Source organism: Ochlerotatus camptorhynchus, unplaced genomic scaffold (genome assembly GCF_037179485.1).
Source record: "Ochlerotatus camptorhynchus isolate MF236.1 unplaced genomic scaffold, CSIRO-AGI_Acam_v1.1 ptg000639l, whole genome shotgun sequence".
Taxonomy (NCBI): domain Eukaryota; kingdom Metazoa; phylum Arthropoda; class Insecta; order Diptera; family Culicidae; genus Ochlerotatus; species Ochlerotatus camptorhynchus.
Window position 1 is genome coordinate 3912219 of NW_027041118.1, and position 19090 is coordinate 3931308.

Below are 19090 nucleotides of genomic sequence, written 5' to 3' on the forward strand. Positions count from 1 at the left end.
AGGGGGTTACGGCAGGGTGATGGACTTTCGTGTCTGCTGTTCAACATCGCGTTAGAAGGTGTGATCAGAAGAGCTGGGATAGACACGAGTGGCACGATATTCAGGAAGTCCATCCAGCTCCTTGGTTTCGCCGATGACATTGACATTATGGCACGGAACTTTGAGATGATGGCGGAAACGTACATCAGACTGAAGGCTGAAGCTAGACGGATTTGACTTCCCATCAACGCATGAAAGACAAAATACATGAAAGCAAGAGGTTCTAGGGAAGACAATGTTAGCCTCCCACCCCGAGTTCAGATTGACGGTGACGAAATCGAGGTGGTCGATGAGTTCGTGTATTTGGGCTCACTGGTGACCGCCGAAAATGATACCAGCAGAGAAATTCAAAGACGCATTATGGCAGGGAATCGTGCCTACTTTGGACTCCGGAGGACGCTTCGGTCGAATAAAATTCGCCGCCGCACGAAGTTGACTGTCTACAAGATGCTGATTAGACCGGTGGTCCTTTACGGTCACGAGACCTGGACTATGCTCGTGGAGGACCAACGCGCCCTTGGTGTTTTCGAACGGAAGGTGTTGCGTACCATCTACGGTGGAGTGCAGATGGATGACGGAACGTGGAGGAGGCGAATGAACCACGAATTGCATCAGCTGCTGGGAGAACCATCCATCGTCCACATTGCAAAAGTTGGGCGACTACGGTGGGCTGGGCACGTCGCAAGAATGCCGCACGACGACCCAGTGAAAATGGTTCTAGAAAGCGACCCAACAGGAACAAGAAGAAGAGGCGCACAGCGGGCAAGGTGGATCGACCAAGTAGAAGGTGACCTGCGTACCCTTCGCAGACTACGAGGCTGGCGAACTGTGGCCATGGATCGAGTAGAGTGGAGACGACTTCTTCGGACAGCAGAGGACAACAAGGCCTTAGCCTGATTGGTAAGGTAAGGTAATACCAAATCGACACCACTCAGATTTTTTTTTTTGGTATCCAAACATCAAGTTTTGTTATTTAGAAAGTATATTGCACACATTTTTTTTTGGATATTATTCCTTGATATTTTACCTCTTATCCCGGGTGGGTGTTGATTAGCATGACATAAGATGTAAAATACCAAAGAATAATACCAAAAACTGCATGCAAAATACTTTGAAAATAACTTAAATTTATATTTGGATACCTAGGTGATATTGGTTTGGTATTGCATTTGCAAAATTTGGAATTGGAATGGTATTGTAGGACGAGTATTTGTTCCTGCTCGGGATGTCAGGCTGATCAACAGCAAATTGTGATATATAGAACAGAATTAGTTATTCTTAAGTCATTTTCTCCTGCTCGGGTATGGACCCATTCCAGATGACAGGACACGCAGATTTTCGGCTCGTGTATACTCTTGCCGTTTAAAACTTATAATAAATTTTATGGAATAACAATGGCCCCAACAAAAAATTAAACTTTCTGCGAAGGTTGTAGGGATTTTGTAGAAAACAAGATCGACGGAAAACAAATCAGGGAACAAGAAATCTTAGATGCTGACGAAACGAGGGCTAACCATGCTGCAGACGACATTGTGAGATACAATAGTTGATCTTCCCTTCGCTGGCAAATATTCCGGAAATTGATTGAGCTTCAGACTTCAACAGAAGTTGGCAGTCCTAAAACAACATAAAAGAATTAATAATTTCACGATTGACACGATCATTTTGTTGGATTATCAAAAACACCTACAAGCTGTTAGTGGTGACATATGCTAAAAGTTATTCGCTATCGAACTAGATAAGCAATCTCAGCAGCACCTGTCTATCGGAAATCTCATTTCCCCTTAACCAACCCTCTAACTATATTCCTCAGAATAAACAACCAAAGCGAAACCCCCAGAAAAGCACTCGTACCAATTACAATAATAAGTGATTTTCACGGAGGCGCCTCCAGCCGTAAAGTACTTTGGGTGAAAAGGGCAAAACCGCTTGTCGCTAAAATAGGAGCAAAAAAACCGCAATTTGTGTACTCTCCGGAACAAGTAAAATAATCATGCCGAAAAATACAGCGCATCAACATACAAAAAAAAAGTCAAAAAGTCTCTTCCCTAGAGGTCCTTAGCACCGCACCAATTTTTTTTTCTTTTTTCTTTTTTGCAAGTTGGTGGCCGGTCTCTGCCTTCCTGTTGGTGTTGGTGGTGGTGGTGGTGGGAACTGGGTGTTTAAACAATTTCTTCTCCATTGCTTGCAGACATTTCCACTTATTGTATTACGTTATCAAAATGAGCACAGCAGCCGTGCTCTGAAGCGGACGGGAAAATAATAAAAACCCGCGCGCGGAAAAGTTTACCAACCAAGTGGTGGAGCAGCGCCCTGGTGCGGGAAGCGAAAGACATTTCTTCGCACCGCACCGGCAGGACATCCGGGGCCTCCATGGAAGGGTACCGGGAAAGCCCGGCAGCAACGATCAGGCATAGAGGGGGGAAAAAAAGTTCAGTGTGAAATTGTGTTCAACTTTTCACTTGCTCGTGGCAATTCTTCGGGTTTCGATCCGGCGGGAAATGCAAAGTAAATTGATAAAAGTGCGAGATTTGAATCGATGGAAATTTGTGATAATTGATAAATGGCAAACAAAAAATTCTCCTCTGCCTCGCGGATGGGAAGTTTTTCGATCTCTGGAAGCTTCGAACGGGGAGCTGCAGCACCAATTGCAGGATCCGCAGCTGTGGGGTTTGAGTGAGTTTTATGAAGATAAATTTTTAATCGACCAAATGTCGCAGCGCTGCGGGATTTATGGATCCGATAGAAAAGTTTTCTTTCAATTGGAAACATTGCAATTCGATTTAAAATTTTTGGGTTGCCGCTGCTGATGGGATTCCCTTGAGAAACACAAACATGTTTTTTGAAGCATGCCTGGCGAATAAAGTTGTTAATTAAGTTTGTTACAAAATTAATCAAATTTCGTAATTTGATGTTGATGTTATGTTATTTTATGTTGATATTAAGAACTTAAATCTTGAATAACAGGTTTTTAGATACTGCGCAATCTATCTCGAGCAGCAACGACTATCTCGATACCTTAAATTGGAATAGATGAGCCTGACTTAAGAAGTAAAATACAAAAAAAAAAAAACAAACCAAAAAAATGTTCCCATAATACCATTTAAAAAACCAAATTATGATAATGCAATACCAAAAAATACCACACAGGTATACATTTGGTATCCAAATATTAATTTTTTCCTATTTTCAAAGTACTTCCCGAGCAGGAGAAAACAACTAATGAATACATAATTCTGACTTGATCTCAAAATTTGGTGTTGACCAGCATGACATAAGAGATAAAACACCAAAGAATAATACCAAAAAAAAAAAAAGGAAAATACTTTGTAAATAACAAAACTTGATGTTTGTATACCAAATGTGGATGTTTTGGTATTGCATTATCATAATTTGCTATTGGAATAGTATTGTGGGAACATTTTATTGCTTTAATTTTTTGGTATTTTACCTCTTATGTAAGGCTCATCCATACCAATTTAAGGTATCGAGATATTCGTTCCTGCTCGTGTTTGCATGTAAATTTTTGGTATTATTCTTTGGTATTTTACCCCTTAGGTCATGCTGGTCAATACCAAATTTTGGTATCAGGTCAGAATTAGGTATTAATTAGCTTTTTTCCCCTGCTCGGGATCGGATTCCTTCGCACTTGGGGAGATCCAACTATCTGTGCGAGTGTTTGTACCTGTTTGAGACTAACATCAGCCCAACCTAGCTACATCCTCGTACTGGCTATGCACAATTGTGACCTACTTCCAACGAGTTTGCACTGTTTGCAGCATCGCTTATTGTGTTCTCATCTACACACCGAGCAGAGGATAGATGGTCATCGTGTCATCGATCAAGCCAGGCGAGAGGGATTAGATCGTTTCGCTTGTAGTGGTGAGCAATTCAGGAGCGAGAACAGGAGCGGTCACTCTCATGGACCCGAGCGAAAACATCGCATAGGTAGCGATCGCGGTCAGACGATGACCTATTTTATTGTATACGGTAGAAACCTACAGACCACCGACCGTGTGTGGAGTCTGCGCGTGGGCAATTGTAATCTGTTTTGTGTGTTAGGAATAAGAAAAACAATGCTAGAATTTAAGAAATAAATGTGTTTTAAATAGTTGTTTTTAATAAATGTAGTGCTTGTAAACCTGTTTTAGTAAATCGGAGTGTGTGTTAATTGGTGTAAAAATAGAAGAAGCTCTTCCACGGAGAACAAGGGATATATTTACCCAGCACCGGGAATAGCTGGCCCTTTGTTTTCCCTAATTTCACCGGCAAGTGTTGGGGAGCACTGGTCGACATCGAAGGCGGAGGTAATTCGGTTCCCCAACAGTACCAATTATTGAAATCTTCGATTATCTGGAAATCTTTCATATACTTCCTGATCTTGAATCTAATCTAATCTAATCTAATCTTACACTAACACAGCCAGTTCATGAAAGTATTCTGGAAAATGATAGATATACCTCCATCACTTTTTTTTTCTATTTGGTATATGTTGCACATCATAGATGCGTAAAACATATCAAAACGGCCAGGCCTACTGTGCAGCATTTGAGGGGCAAGATGATTTAGAAACATCGGGCCTGTTTAAATCCAAGATTTAAACACGATGGTTCAGAATCCAATAAATGAATGAAACGTGGACATCTCGTACCGTACGTTCCGTTGTATTGTTATTTATAAATCATTTGTCTTTTGGAGCATCTAGTCTACAAAGGTTAAGTGATGCTCCACTTTCTTCTAGCGGTTGGGACCTGAGCACTAACTCTTGTCCTAGCCCTATATTGCATATGGTTATAGCGCCATTACTCGCTTTCTGAAAAGAGAAGACGGGAAGGGAAGGAGAGGAAAAGGACTTGGGAAAAGGAAATGTGGAATCTCTTTCCTTATTAGTCTTGATATCGTCAAGTTTTATAAAAACCATACATATCATTTTGCCTTGGTCAAAGGTATAATTACGACATTTGAATAAGATTGTCTTATTTTTTGTTCAGGCTATCATAACAAGATATGACCGACGGGACGATTGTTTAAGGTGATACGATACGTCACGCTTTTTTTGCTTTTTTTTACGTAGGACTACGTCTTTGATTTCTATATGGCGGTACACTTTGTGAAAACCGAAAATGGAACATGTAACTAATTAAGAAAGATTTTGAACGTTAATAACTCAGCTTCCCCTGGTACAATTTTAATAATTTTATCACCAATCGATCAAAAATATGGCCACGTATCGATTACAATGCATCCAAATGTTGATTTTCAACAAGAAACTATTGAAAAACTGGTAAATGTCCAGCATCGTCCAAAAGCGTCGAATTAACTAACAAATACACCAATTACCTATATGCATATGCTGCTTCCCCAGCACAGTCGTCAGAGAGTATTTAGTAGACGAAACAAGTCGAAGTGGCAGTCGCCTCCGATCCTCGAGCGCGTGCGAATAGAGAGGATGGAATTGCGTAATATTTTGCACACTCATCGCCATACTCAGAACCACACGCTCCCAACGACCACACCACTGTGTGGTGGTGTTCGGTCGTCAAAATTTGTAGCAGTAGTAGCAGCAGTAGCAGTGCTTTCGGTGTGTCTTTGAAAATTATTCTCCAGTAACAACGAAAGGCTGCCTGCAAGCAGCAAACGGCAGAGCACACATAAGTAACCATCAAAGGAGGAAGAAGCTGCACCGCTATGCTATGGATCGGAATCAGTAAGTCGCTGCGGGTCGGTCATCTATGTCAAGCGTGTCACCCTCGCTCCAAATGACATACAGCTCAACAGCCTCATCCGTGTTGAACACCCAACTCAAAATTACTCAACGGTCTTTTTCAGGGCCACCAAAAATTTGTTAAAGAGTATTATTTGGACATTGGTCAAGGTCATCAGTTCCCGCAAGCAGCTAGTTTTCAAGGCTCAACCTGTCTATAGAAGGTGTGGAATTGTAGGCCTGAATATATTGGTGCAATTAGTTTTTCCTCGGCTTTCATTCCGCACGATTCGTTTCTTTCGTTCAATCAATCACCCTTGTAGTGACGTCGAAAAGATTGTTTCAATCGGCGCTTACATATGAAATTTAATTTGGATTATAGAATTTTTTGTATGTTACCAAAATTTATGAATGGTTTGCCACTAAATCTTGAGATAATTTATTGATTATTGAATCATCACACTGTATACCATGAAAAAGCAGCCTGTTTTCAAGTAACGTGTTATCATAAAAAAAAAACAAATCGCAAGCTGGTATTTCCCGGCGACTTTACTAATAAATAAAATCAAACGAAATCATCATGCCGAACTAGCTAGGATTTGTTTTACTTCATATTTCACAAAATTGCTTTCGAGTGTTAAGATATCGTCTCCCGCAAAGTTAAAAATTTTCCTCTACCAACATATACATCAGGGCTAGATAGATCTCCACAGAATCTATAGAATCCACGCAATTTCAATAAACCAAAATGCACAGCATTACGAAAAGAGGTCAGGTTTCGACAAATAGCAGATAGATTTTAATTCTAAACAAGCCAAATGATTGGAAATTTATCTCCCAATCTGCTAAAATGAGCACTTAGTTAATTTTCAATAGGTCACAATTGAAAAATACCAAACGTCCAACTGTTGCAATGGTGATCAAAATTATCACCGAATGTCTGAAAACAGCGTATTCCCTAAAACAGACTTAAAAATCGAATTCGATGCGGTCCCACTGAACGGTGCGCATTCAATCACCGTAAGTGGTGATGTCCAGTCCAGCAGCAGCAGCAAGAGTACTTTCAACAACAACGAACGGCTGCATGCAAGCAGCGAGCTGCAGAGCTCATATGAGCAACCATTGAGAAGGAGGAAGAAGTCCCACCGCTAGGCTAGGATCGGAATCAGTAGCTCGTCGTGCTCAGCTCAGCATTACTCAACCATCACTACAAAACGGTCCTTTTCAGGACCACCATAAGTTTTTTAAGAGTATTATTTGGACATTTGTCAAGGTCGTCAGTTCCCGCAACCAGCTAGCTATCAAGGCTCAACCTGGTCTCTATAAAAGGTGTGGAATTGAAGGCCCGAATGTATTGGTGAGATTAATCATCGTCCGACCATTTTCCAGAACACGCTGGTAGGAATTGATAAAAATCCATATAGAATTTGAGAGAAGTGGGAATAATTCGCTTTGGGTGTATATTCAATCCCCAGAAAGCCAATAAAATCAAATTTGTGAGAAAATTAGCTCTCGAAGTCCCTCCTTTTTTACATATTCTGCACAAACGATACTTTCCGCCCCGTCCCATTCATATAATTCGGAAGGAGATCCTGCGAGGGGTGAATTGAATGCACTTTAATACCAAAATGCACAAAACTTAAAAATTCATAAATAACAAAAAATTCAAAATACACCTTTTAATGTCGGGTAGATGAATCAAAAACTTTCTCTTTCTCTTTGAAATAAATATTACAAATTTGATACGTTTACTAATAAAAAACGGAAAGAGTTAAGATAATTCATGATTGATCAATTAAAAGAACTAAATGTTCACATTTGTTCCGTCCACTAACGGTCCTACGTCAAGCTTCCGTTCGTGCCCCTAGGCACAGACTCTTCTACTTTTTTCTCTCCTTTCTGTGTGTCAGTGAATTGATTATCATTGATGCTGTAGTGGTGTGAGTGTAGATCATGCACTACCGCACTCATAAAATAAATCACATAACCAGTGGAAAATATCCATGTGAATTTCACATAACTTTCATGTGATCCCATCATTGGAGATTGCACCACTAAATCACATGAACGTTATGTGTCCAATGAAATCTATATGATTTCTCATATAGAGTTTCTAATGCAATGTGATATTCAGGTAAAAATCATTGTTTTTGTTTTTGGAAAAATACTATGTGCGTTCCTAATAGGAACTAAGTGAAAACTTTTTTCAGTACGTAACTACCGTAAACATAGCTGCTAGAGTTCGTTATTATTTGGTCGAATGTGTAACAGTTGATAAAAAATAACAAAGGTACTGTAAATTTCAACCTTCGTTATTTTTAAAACGATAAAGATATCTCTTTACCATCCAATATTGAGACTCTCACTATAATTTGCCAATATTATCGACCTACCACCTCGCAGGAAGGGGTGTCCTATACAGAAAATAGTTATGTGTCTAGCCACCAAGACCAACATGTCAAGTCATCATAGTAGTAAATTGATTCAACATCACACTTTGTAGACTTTGGTTACATACGACCTGTCCAAAAGTGATTCTCGAGCTCAAACCTTCAGGTACACGGTAAAAAAAGCTCCCAAAGTGACTCATTTTCGCAAATCTCGGCACTATATTGCAGGAAGCCAAAAGTAGGTAATGTGGGTCGAAGAGTTTTCATTTGGTTGTGTTCAATTAGTATGGAATTGACAATTCGCTTCTACCCATAAATAGTTAGTTGTACCTAACAGTAGGTGAATATGATTATACTCAACGTGATTATTCTCAAAGTCAAAATTAGGCAAAAATGAATGTTTTTGTTTTTGAATCATCCTTTTGCCGCCTCTCGCATATCAGCTGATGGCTTCGAGCAATGCAACCAGAACGACACATATGTTTTCTATAGAAGGTTTCTAGGTTCATTTACTTTCATTTTCAGTCTTGAGAAACAAAATAACACCTTTAAACACCTTAAAAAGCAACACTGGATACGATGATAGATGATTCGTACACACACCTTGGTAATACGGTGTGTAGAAAACATTTTCAGCTTGGAAAATTATTCGTGGCTCGCGTTTTTAACGATGTAAATGATGTAATTTAAGTAAATATCGTCTTTAAAAGTGAATTAACTTGAAAGTGCTTGTAAAAGCACGTGTCCTCATTGTTTTAAGTGTGGTTCTGAGAAGTAAAAGCTAGTGAAAACAGTTGTTGAAATTTCATGCCCTGAGCATAACAAAATCTACAGATCATACTTTTTAATGCAAATATTACCAATGCGTGAATGAGTTGGCAATATGTTGGTGGAAAAATATAAAAATATGCATCCAGATCTTATTAATACAATTCAGGCCCATTTTTTAAGGTATGTAATTAGTAATTCACTGTTTTGTAGGAAGATGTATTTAATACACACACGAAAAAACTTTTATTTAATTATTGTAGGAACAACCATTGTTGCATGACGTGCCCCCCAAGTTAAATCACGTTCCCGCAAGCAGTCAATAATGTATCTCAAACTGGATCAAGCGTGCGCCCTATTTTTCTAAACATTCCGACGCGTTCCGCCCAATATCTATCAATTACGATTTTCTACAATAGTAGCCTGGGATAAATCCAAATTCATCAAGGTGGTGTGTTTCGTATTCAAGTCATTCAGCTGACACTGAAAACTCCAACAGTAGGTGGGACAACAGCTTACTTTAATATATCTCAGATCACGTAGTGGTTCGTGCTGCAGCTCTCACGCAGAAGGACTGGATTGAATTCTTTTTTTTTTTTTTTTTTATATCTTTATTAAGGAGACTTTCAGCCGTTGGCTGGCTCGTCTCCGAGATTTAATTCTTCAAACAGCTCCAATTTTACTACTATTGCTGATAGATCAATCAATACACATTTAAACCTGCCTTTAGAAATAACTTTCATAAAAGTGCGAACTAAATATAGAATTGGTGTAGAGGACAAAAAAACCTTTTTAATTTATTTTCTAAAAGTTCCGTTCAAGTTCCGCCAGAAGCTGCTTAGAATGCTCTTCAATATGGTACCGGAACTTTCAAGTGCTTATAACGACTTAAAAATGAGGCTGCTTAGAATTCCATAGACTACCTTCAACAAAGCTGCTTAAGCCACAAATATCCTTTTATCAGAACGTTACTTAGGGCCTGTTCCCCTCCTGTTCAGGACTAGAGTTCGTTGAAAATCTTGTTCCAGTTACACAACACGAAAAGGAGATCTACCAGCGTTACTTGATTGAAAAGATAAAATGAACAAAAAGGAACGAACTCACCAAGTTTAGCCAATTGAACCTAAAGGCAGTTTGAGATGTATTGATGGTGTTCACATTGCACACAGATACATCAACACACTACACACACTATTTGCTTCGTTTCCTTGGCCGTGGGTAAAAGACTTCTCTTCTTCCTGCTTGATCCGGATCTATTCACCGTTCAAGGGAGCTCCACTGCGCCGACGGGAAGCTGGAAAATTCTCGTGATCCTCCAGCGTTAGTCCTCTGATTCCGGCTGCAGTTTTCACCTGGTGGTGTTACTGCTGCGAGTGCTTCTTTCAGTAATCTCATATACTTCCTGATCTTGACTTCTTCTTCTTCTTCTTCTTCGCATTTCAAGCTTATTGCATATGGCATATTAGCTTATCGTGTGCTCTCAACTTAGTTTTCTAGATGCACTTCCACATTTATTAATTGAAAACTTTCGATGCCTGTGCCATTTTTGCATTGGTATAATTGTGTGGCAAGTCCAATCATACTTTTATGCCCAGGGAAGTCGAGAAATTTTCCAACCCGAAAAATTACTAGACCGGACCGGGAATTGAACCCAGCCACCTCCAGCATGGTCTTGCTTTGTAGCTGCGCCTTTACCGACTGAACTAAGGGAGGCCCCTAATCTTGAATGATGGTTAATTTAAAACTTGGTCACTATTTTCTAGTCAGTCACTAAAAAGTCACTTTTTTCATCAAAAAGTCACTAAAGTCACTATTCCTTAAAATTTAGTCACTAAAGTCACTTCTTTACGACGTATGTCGAGAGTTAAGAATTTGACTTTAAAAACTCAGAGTAAAGGCTGACAAGAGGAGATACGAACATATGGAAACTTTAACAGTTGACTAGATCTAAATTGAATGAATTTTCAGAGATTTCGAAAAAAAAAAACTTTTAGACCTAATATTACAACTATTTTATATTGAGATCTTAAAAGTTGTCCAAGCTTACACTGCAACAAAAAGATATATTGAATTCACCAAAATAGGCACGTAGATATTTTCCATTTTCCTGAAAAGTATCAGGTGAATATTACGTGTATTCGAGTGATTAAGATAGAAATCAATTTATTTTCACCTAAATTTTATTGGTCTTTCCGATGATCTTCAAAATTACATCACTTAAAAGTTACGAGAATTAGCAAGTAAATGTTACTGGATTTTGTAGTAATGATAAAGTGAATTGGTGATAGACTAAAGATATATATTCCGATTTATTTGAGTCGTTAGATTATTGCATTCTAGGAAAATTCACTAATTTACATTATTTCATAATTGGCACTGATGATCTCGAAGTTGAAGTAAATTGACCGTAGAGAAGCAACCTTATAGTTTGTCAATTGTTGATTGTTAGCACCTTGAAAAATCCATTCCCGTACTCTGCAATTTCATTTTAAATTCATAAATGAGTGTTAATTTATAAACATTATAAAACTAACGCTTGAAAACATGAAGAAGGGGGAATTCCAACTTGTCCAACCACGACGTTTGCAAACTTTCTTCTATCGCCATTTTTTAATTACGAATACGACAAGAAAATTTTCATACCATGAAATCACTAAAAATTTACGTGAATTTCACTTAACCTTCTCCAGCATGACATGTGGACTGGACCAGTGAATCCAGTAGAATTAATTACCATGTCATTGAATGTTTTGTGTGGCACGTGAACCTACGTGGATTCCTGTTTTGAAGAGGTTACCTGAATTTTCAGGTAAAAAATACCTCTCCCGTTGGCTCAATATATGATGTCAAAAAATGGTCTAGGAAAATTTTCAAGCTTTGAGGTGTTACAGAAGATTCTATTCTTGGGAGAAATTGTGAAAACCGAAAATGGAACATGTAACTAATTAAGAAAGATTTTGAACGTTAATAACTCAGCTGCCCCTGGTCCAATTTTAATAATTTTATCACCAATCGATCAAAAATATGGCTACGTATCGATAACAATGCATCCGAATGTTGATTTTCAACAAGAAACTATTGAAAAACTGGTAAATGTCCAGCATCGTCCAAAAGCGTCGAATTAACTAACAAATCCACCAATTACCTTTATGCATATGCTGCTTCCCCAGCACAGTCGTCAGAGAGTACACAGCAAAAAAATAATTTTGATATCACGTCAAAGTGGATGCACTACAATCGTGTCGAAAATATGGTGTAATATTACTTGCTAAAAAGGACAAAATTATCATTAATACAATGCATGAACTGACATTACGCTGCTTTTACTGCATTTGTTTATTTATGTGGTCATAAAAATTACATGAAATTTTCGACATGATTGTAGTGCATCCATGTGATATCAAAATTATTTTTTTGCTGTGTAGTTAGTAGACGAAACAAGTCGAAGTGGCATTCGCCTCCGATCCTCGGGCGCGTGCGAATAGAGAGGATGGAATTGCGTAATATTTTGCACACTCATCGCCATACTCAGAGCCACACGCTCCCAAGGACCACACAACTGTGTGGTGGTGTTCGGTCATCAAAATTTGTAGCAATAGTAGCAGCAGTAGCAGTGCTTTCGGCGTGTCTTTGAAAATTATTCTCCAGTAACAACGAAAGGCTGCCTGCAAGCAGCGAGCTGCAGAGCCCACATAAGTAACCATCAAAGGAGGAAGAAGCTGCACCGCTATGCTATGGATCGGAATCAGTGAGTCGCTGCGGGTCGGTCATCTATGCCAAGCGTGTCACCCTCGCTCCAAATGACATATAGCTCGACAGCCTCATCCGTGTTGAACACCCAGCTCAAAATTACTCAACCATCACTACAAAACGGTCTTTTTCAGGGCCACCAAAAATTTGTTAAAGAGTATTATTTGGACATTGGTCAAGGTCATCAGTTCCCGCAAGCAGCTGGCTTTCAAGGCTCAACCTGTCTATAGAAGGTGTTGAATTGTAGGCCTGAATATATTGGTGCAATTAGTTTTTCCTCGGCTTTCATTCCGCACGATTCGTTTCTTTCGTTCAATCAATCACCCTTGTAGTGACGTCGAAAAGATTGTTTCAATCGGCGCTTACATATGAAATTTAATTTGGATTATAGAATTTTTTGTATGTTACCAAAATTTATGAATGGTTTGCCACTAAATCTTGAGATAATTTATTGATTATTGAATTATCACACTGTATACCATGAAAAAGCAGCCTGTTTTCAAGTAAAGAGTTATCACAAAAACAAATCGCAAGCTGGTATTTCCCGGCGACTTTACTTATAAATAGATATCGTCTCCCGCAAAGTTAAAAATTTTCCTCTACCAACACATACATCAGGGCTAGATAGATCTCCACAGGATCTATAGAATCCACGCAATTTCAATAAACCAAAATGCACAGCATTACGAAAAGAGGTCAGGTTTCGACCAATAGCAGATAGATTTTAATTCTAAACAAGCCAAATGATTGGAAATTTATCTCCCAATCTGCTAAAATGAACACTTGGTTAATGTTCAATAGGTCACAATTGAAAAATACCAAATGTCCAACTGTTGCAATGGTGATCAAAATTATCACCGAATGTCTGAAAACAGCGTATTCCCTAACACAGACTTAAAAATCGAATTCGATGCGGTCCCACTGAACGGTGCGCATTCAATCACCGTAAGTGGTGATGTCCAGTCCAGCAGCAGCAGCAAGAGTACTTTCAACAACAACGAACGGCTGCCTGCAAGCAGCGAGCTGCAGAGCTCATATGAGCAACCATTGAGAAGGAGGAAGAAGTCCCACCGCTAGGCTAGGATCGGAATCAGTAGCTCGTCGTGCTCAGCTCAGCATTACTCAACCATCACTACAAAACGGTCCTTTTCAGGACCACCATAAATTTGTTAAGAGTATTATTTGGACATTTGTCAAGGTCGTCAGTTCCCGCAAGCAGCTAGCTATCAAGGCTCAACCTGGTCTCTATAAAAGGTGTGGAATTGTAGGCCAGAATGTATTGGTGAGATTAATCATCGTCCGACCATTTTCCAGAACACGCTGGTAGGAATTGATAAAAATCCATATAGAATTTGAGAGAAGTGGGAATAATTCGCTTTGGGTGTATATTCAATCCCCAGAAAGCCAATAAAATCAAATTTGTGAGAAAATTAGCCCTCGAAGTCCCTCCTTTTTTACATATTCTGCACAAACGATACATTCCGCCCCGTCCCATTCATATTATTCGGAAGGAGATCCTGTGAGGGGTGAATTGAATGCACTTTAATACCAAAATGCACAAAACTTAAAAATTCATAAATAACAAAAAATTCAAAATACACCTTTTAATGTCGGGTAGATGAATCAAAAATACTCAAGTTGACAGTACCTTAAGATTCTCTTCATCAACTTTCTCTTTGAAATAAATACTACAAATTTGATACGCTTACAAATAAAAACGGAAAGAGTTAAGATAATTGATGATTGATCATTGGTCCTACGTCAAGCTTCCGTTCGTGCCCCTGGGCACAGATCCTTCTACTTTTTTTTAAACAACATCGCCAGTGCTGTCCAACGAGAAAATTGCCTCTCTTGCGATTTTCGAAGAAGAAAGTTATCAAATTAAAATTTCCAAACCATTCGCGTATAATTTATGACCAGGCCAGATGCAGTTTGTTCGTTTGTTCCGAGAATCAATGTACGCGTTTTTATTGCACTTTTCTTTGTTTGATTTACGATGTGAACGCCAAAAACGCTTTGCCTAGCTCCTAGCTTGGAGTAAGTTGGTAGTATTTTACAGCAGCCCATTCACCAAACGAACTTCAATTCCTCGTACCGAGCATTATTTCCACTCTCTGGAACCGATAAATATTGAAGTGAACGATCGAAATTCGAGCTCCTCGACTTTCTCCTTTCGCCCCCGTGACTGAGTTAGGTAATCTTTGCTCGTCCCAAATGAATCATATTAGTGGCTATAAAACTTGCTGTTCACTGTCTGGGTGGATAATTTTTATGGCAAATAATATTTCATGTTCATTAAGCATTACATCTGTACTGGCGGGCGGGTGGCCTTGTGTCGGGGTCCTTGGGAGCCCATAAAACAAGCCCCAAAATGTTCACTAAACTTTGATTTATTACCCCTGTCATAAATGAACCTTTTCAATAAAAATCTTAGTTTCATGGGAATGTTTGTGTATAGAAGAAGGACTATCGGCCTGGGAAATTGTCTCTCCGTCTTATGTTTAACCACGGAGAAGCTGCAACTGCTAAGCTCTTTACAAGACGTCACCACGACTGTCGTTTGGCTCGTTTATGACCCACGGAGGACGACTTTTCCCATCGTTGGAAAGGATTAAACTCTTTAGCTGGAGCCGAGAACCGCTCTAAAAGTACTTGTACAATTCTCTTCGGCTCACCCATGAAAACACATTAAGTCATATCACTGTACTCATTTGAAGATTTATCACTTTACTGTCGTCGTCGTCATCGTCGTTCTCTGAACCCCACCCCCAAGCGTGCCCAAGTGTACGAGGGCACACGGTTGACATATACACTTCCGTTCCATTTTCGCCCACTCTGCGACACGACTACAACAACCGTGCAAAGGCCCGCACCAGAGACAGTCAGTTCATAACGACACACATCTTGCCGCAAAGGAAAGACACTTGCCTTGTTACATGATTTTCTGAAAAATTAAACTTCCTTTCATCCCCTCTCGGGACGGTTTGCTGACGCAGGATTTCTTCGCCTGGACCGCAAAAGGCGGGTTTCCTAAGCTTTCTTCCGGATCGCGCCGTTGATTTTCGAGTGAGGACAAAGTGAATCCCCGGATGCTTTGTGGGACGTTCTCTTCTGGATACGTGTATGACGATGATGAAGACGACAAAGATGACAGTGCCATGACCGGCGGTGGGGGGTGAGGAGCTCTTCTGGGATTGTGATGTCAAGACAAGAGACACGGTGTTTTTTTTTGTAGGAAAATGATTACCACACACAAGGATCAAATAAGTTGTTTGGTGAGCTTTGAAGTGTGGAAAATTACATCGGATCTTCGGGGCTTTTCTGAGAGGATGTAACAGCGAATCGTAGAAAAGTTGAACGTTAACGAAAAAAAACCCTGTGAAAACTGAGAAGATGATCCGGTTGAATTGAAAGAAGAAAGAGTAGGAGGTTTTGTTATGAGTTGCCTTCTCTAGTAGTTTATTCGTTTTCAAGATTAAGTTTAAAAGGTAGTCATGATTCCGAAAACATGGGCTCACCTGAGCAAGAACCGATGACATATGAATATCTAAATGTGGTATAAACCATGTTTTGATATTATTTAGTTATCGAAATAAGATATCTAAATAACAAAACGTGATCTTTAAGTTTTAGACCATCTAGATGAGTTCTTTATTATTTATTCTTTCAGAGTTGGTTGAAAATGCTAACATGAAGCTTTTAGTGTGATGATTTATTAGCTAGAGAATGATCTTTCGAAGAGGGTAGGTGGATAGTTCCGTTAGAGTACGGCAGTATGAAAATTGAATAGAAGTTGAAAATGAGCGAAGGGCCATTAATGCGACAGTTTTTAAAGATAGACGCACATTTTTGCCTAACCCGTACGATGTACGCGGGGACTTGAAGTATGTCTCCAAGTCCACAGGCTTATTCTTTGTTAGGAGCAGGGAAAACCCCATTTGAGTGGAGCATACTTTAAAGTTTTTAAAGTATATTCCAAATGATACAGTATAAACTTTAAACTAAACAGAATATCACATTATTCAATTTCTTACTACTACCTATAATTCGAAGTCAAAGACATGGTAACAACGATTGGACACAGCGGCGCGGGTGGTGTAGTGGTAAGCGTGATTACCTCTCACCCCAGCTGGCCTGAGTTCAATCCCAGTCGGCTCCGCCGGGATGATCTGAGGCATAACATCTCTGATCACGCTATCCTTCGGAAGGGATTAGACTCAATTATTTAGAGAAAAAAAAAACAATTAATTTTTAAAATCATAATTCTAAACTACACAACTATTTAATTTTGGTTTGTAGGTAAATTCCAACAAACTTTTGGTCCGCTACATCACAACTGGCATCACTAGTGTGCATTTTTCAAAATGTAAAGATGCAGACAAGCCCTGGGACCTGGTTGCAGTTAAGCAATCCTCAGAGTTATGCCCAGGGAAAAACTTCTTAACTCTTACCTTAAATCTTTCGAAATCTGGAACTGGAAGTTTATTTATGAATTTTAATTTAATTTAGAGCTCAAACAATCTTAAACAGTTTTATAGCAATAGCACAACTTTGTTAAGCGATTGAAAATCTATTAATTAACATTCATGGTACCTTTCATTTAGTGGTTGTTGCGTTCAATTCGCAGAGTGGTTGCCGAGAAATACGTTTAATAAAATTATGTTACACACTCTCACACACACACATATTCCGATCCCGTCAAGCTGAGTTGATTGGAGGACTGTTAAAAAAATATCAATTTTTTTTTATAAAAACTACAAGGGATGCGGTTGGTACAATGGTACGAGGTCTTATGTAAATAAATTTTATTTATTAACTGCAGCAGGAGCTTGTGTTTTGTGTAGAAATAGGAATTTGAGCGGGGTTCTCTCTGTTTATACTCTTTAGTATGACGCGCTTGGCATAGATGGCCCACAGCGACTTACAAAGAGCTACTGATTCCGATTAATAGCGGTGCGGCTTCTTCCTCCTTCTATGGATGCTCATGTGGGCTGCAGCTCGCTGCTTGCAGGCAGCCTTTTGTTGTGTACTGGAGAACACCACCACTCACCACGCGGTGATTGAATAAGCACCATTTGGTGAGACCATATGTCATTCAACTTTGAAATCTGTGTTAGGGAAATCGCTTCTTGCAGGCAATCGGTGATAATTTTACCTATCATAGCAACAGTTGCAAATTCGTGCAGCTTTCCATAGTGAAATTTTGAAAAATGATAAAGTCTTAATTTTAACAGATTTATAGAAAAAATTCCTATCGATTGGCGTTTTAAGAATTAAAATCCATCATCTCTGGATCAAAATCAGACCACTTTCATTCCGCGACCGACTTTGGTTTTTGAAGGTTAGGTTAGGGTGATTCATGAAAAAACAGTTTTTTGACCATAACCTGTTTTGCTTTGTATTTAGAGAAAACTGTTCTTCAGAACACCACTGAACCACTGAATCAAAAGATATAGTCATTTAAAGGTGAGAAACAAGTATTTTTCAAACTAATATTACTTTAAAACCAGCAAGCCAATTTCAAATCTGTTGAACGTAAAAGAAAGAAGAAATTTGATTCTATATTTGCTGAAAAAATGACTGAGGTATCATTTTTTTTTTAACTCGAGATATTTGAATTAGAAAAGTGTCATTTTTTAAGGGAAAAAGCCATAGAACATTGGCAATAACCGGTCATTCCACAACTGCTAAAAGCTATTGTAAAATAATAGTAACAACTGATCTAAGCTGTTCGCTCACAAAAAAAAATGTTTTGACAACTCGTTCTTAGCTGAAATTTTGGATAAAACAAATTAAAGGGAATTAGTTGCTGTGATTGAGCAATTATTTAATGTTTAATATTTGTAATAACGATCAAGGTTATCAATAAAATGAACAAAAACCAAAATAAACAACAATTACAGCAACAAAAATCAACAGGTTCGGCTTAATTCTTCCTATTTTGATGGAAGCTGGAAATGGAAAATAATAATAATAATAATAATACTATGCTTAAAAACAATAAAAATCTACCGATCGATAACAAGGTGCTTGGCGTTGTCCGGCAATTTTAAAGGGGTTCGAGTTCTCTCTTTCCTGTTTAGGAGAGAAATCTTTGGATCCGATGTGAACATTAATCGCTTGAAGACATCTTAACAGTTCGATCGATCTTCCGAGCGTGGTGTTCACGGAAGTTCCTAATAGACTTATTCCTTGTCTCCTATGCTTCCTCGCTCAGCATACCGACTGGTAACAACGAGTTCTTGATTATGCTTGCCCCATGCACTAGCATTTTATGCACAGTTGGTGACAAGGGATACCAACCATATAGTTCTACATATAGTAGGCGCGTTTCCTCAGCATACACCTGATATGCTTCGTGGTCGATCTCCTCCTTGCTATTTAGAACCCACAATAGTACACGAAACCTTTCCAGAAGGTTTCGGTCCAAACCTGTGAT

General features: G+C 39.0%; 1 protein-coding gene across 1 annotated transcript in view; it reads left to right on the forward strand.

Moving 5' to 3' along the window:
• Positions 1-19090, forward strand: part of LOC135714374 (zwei Ig domain protein zig-8-like) — a 319903-nt gene that overhangs the window by 165623 nt on the left and 135190 nt on the right. The gene's annotated exons all lie outside the window — the stretch shown is intronic.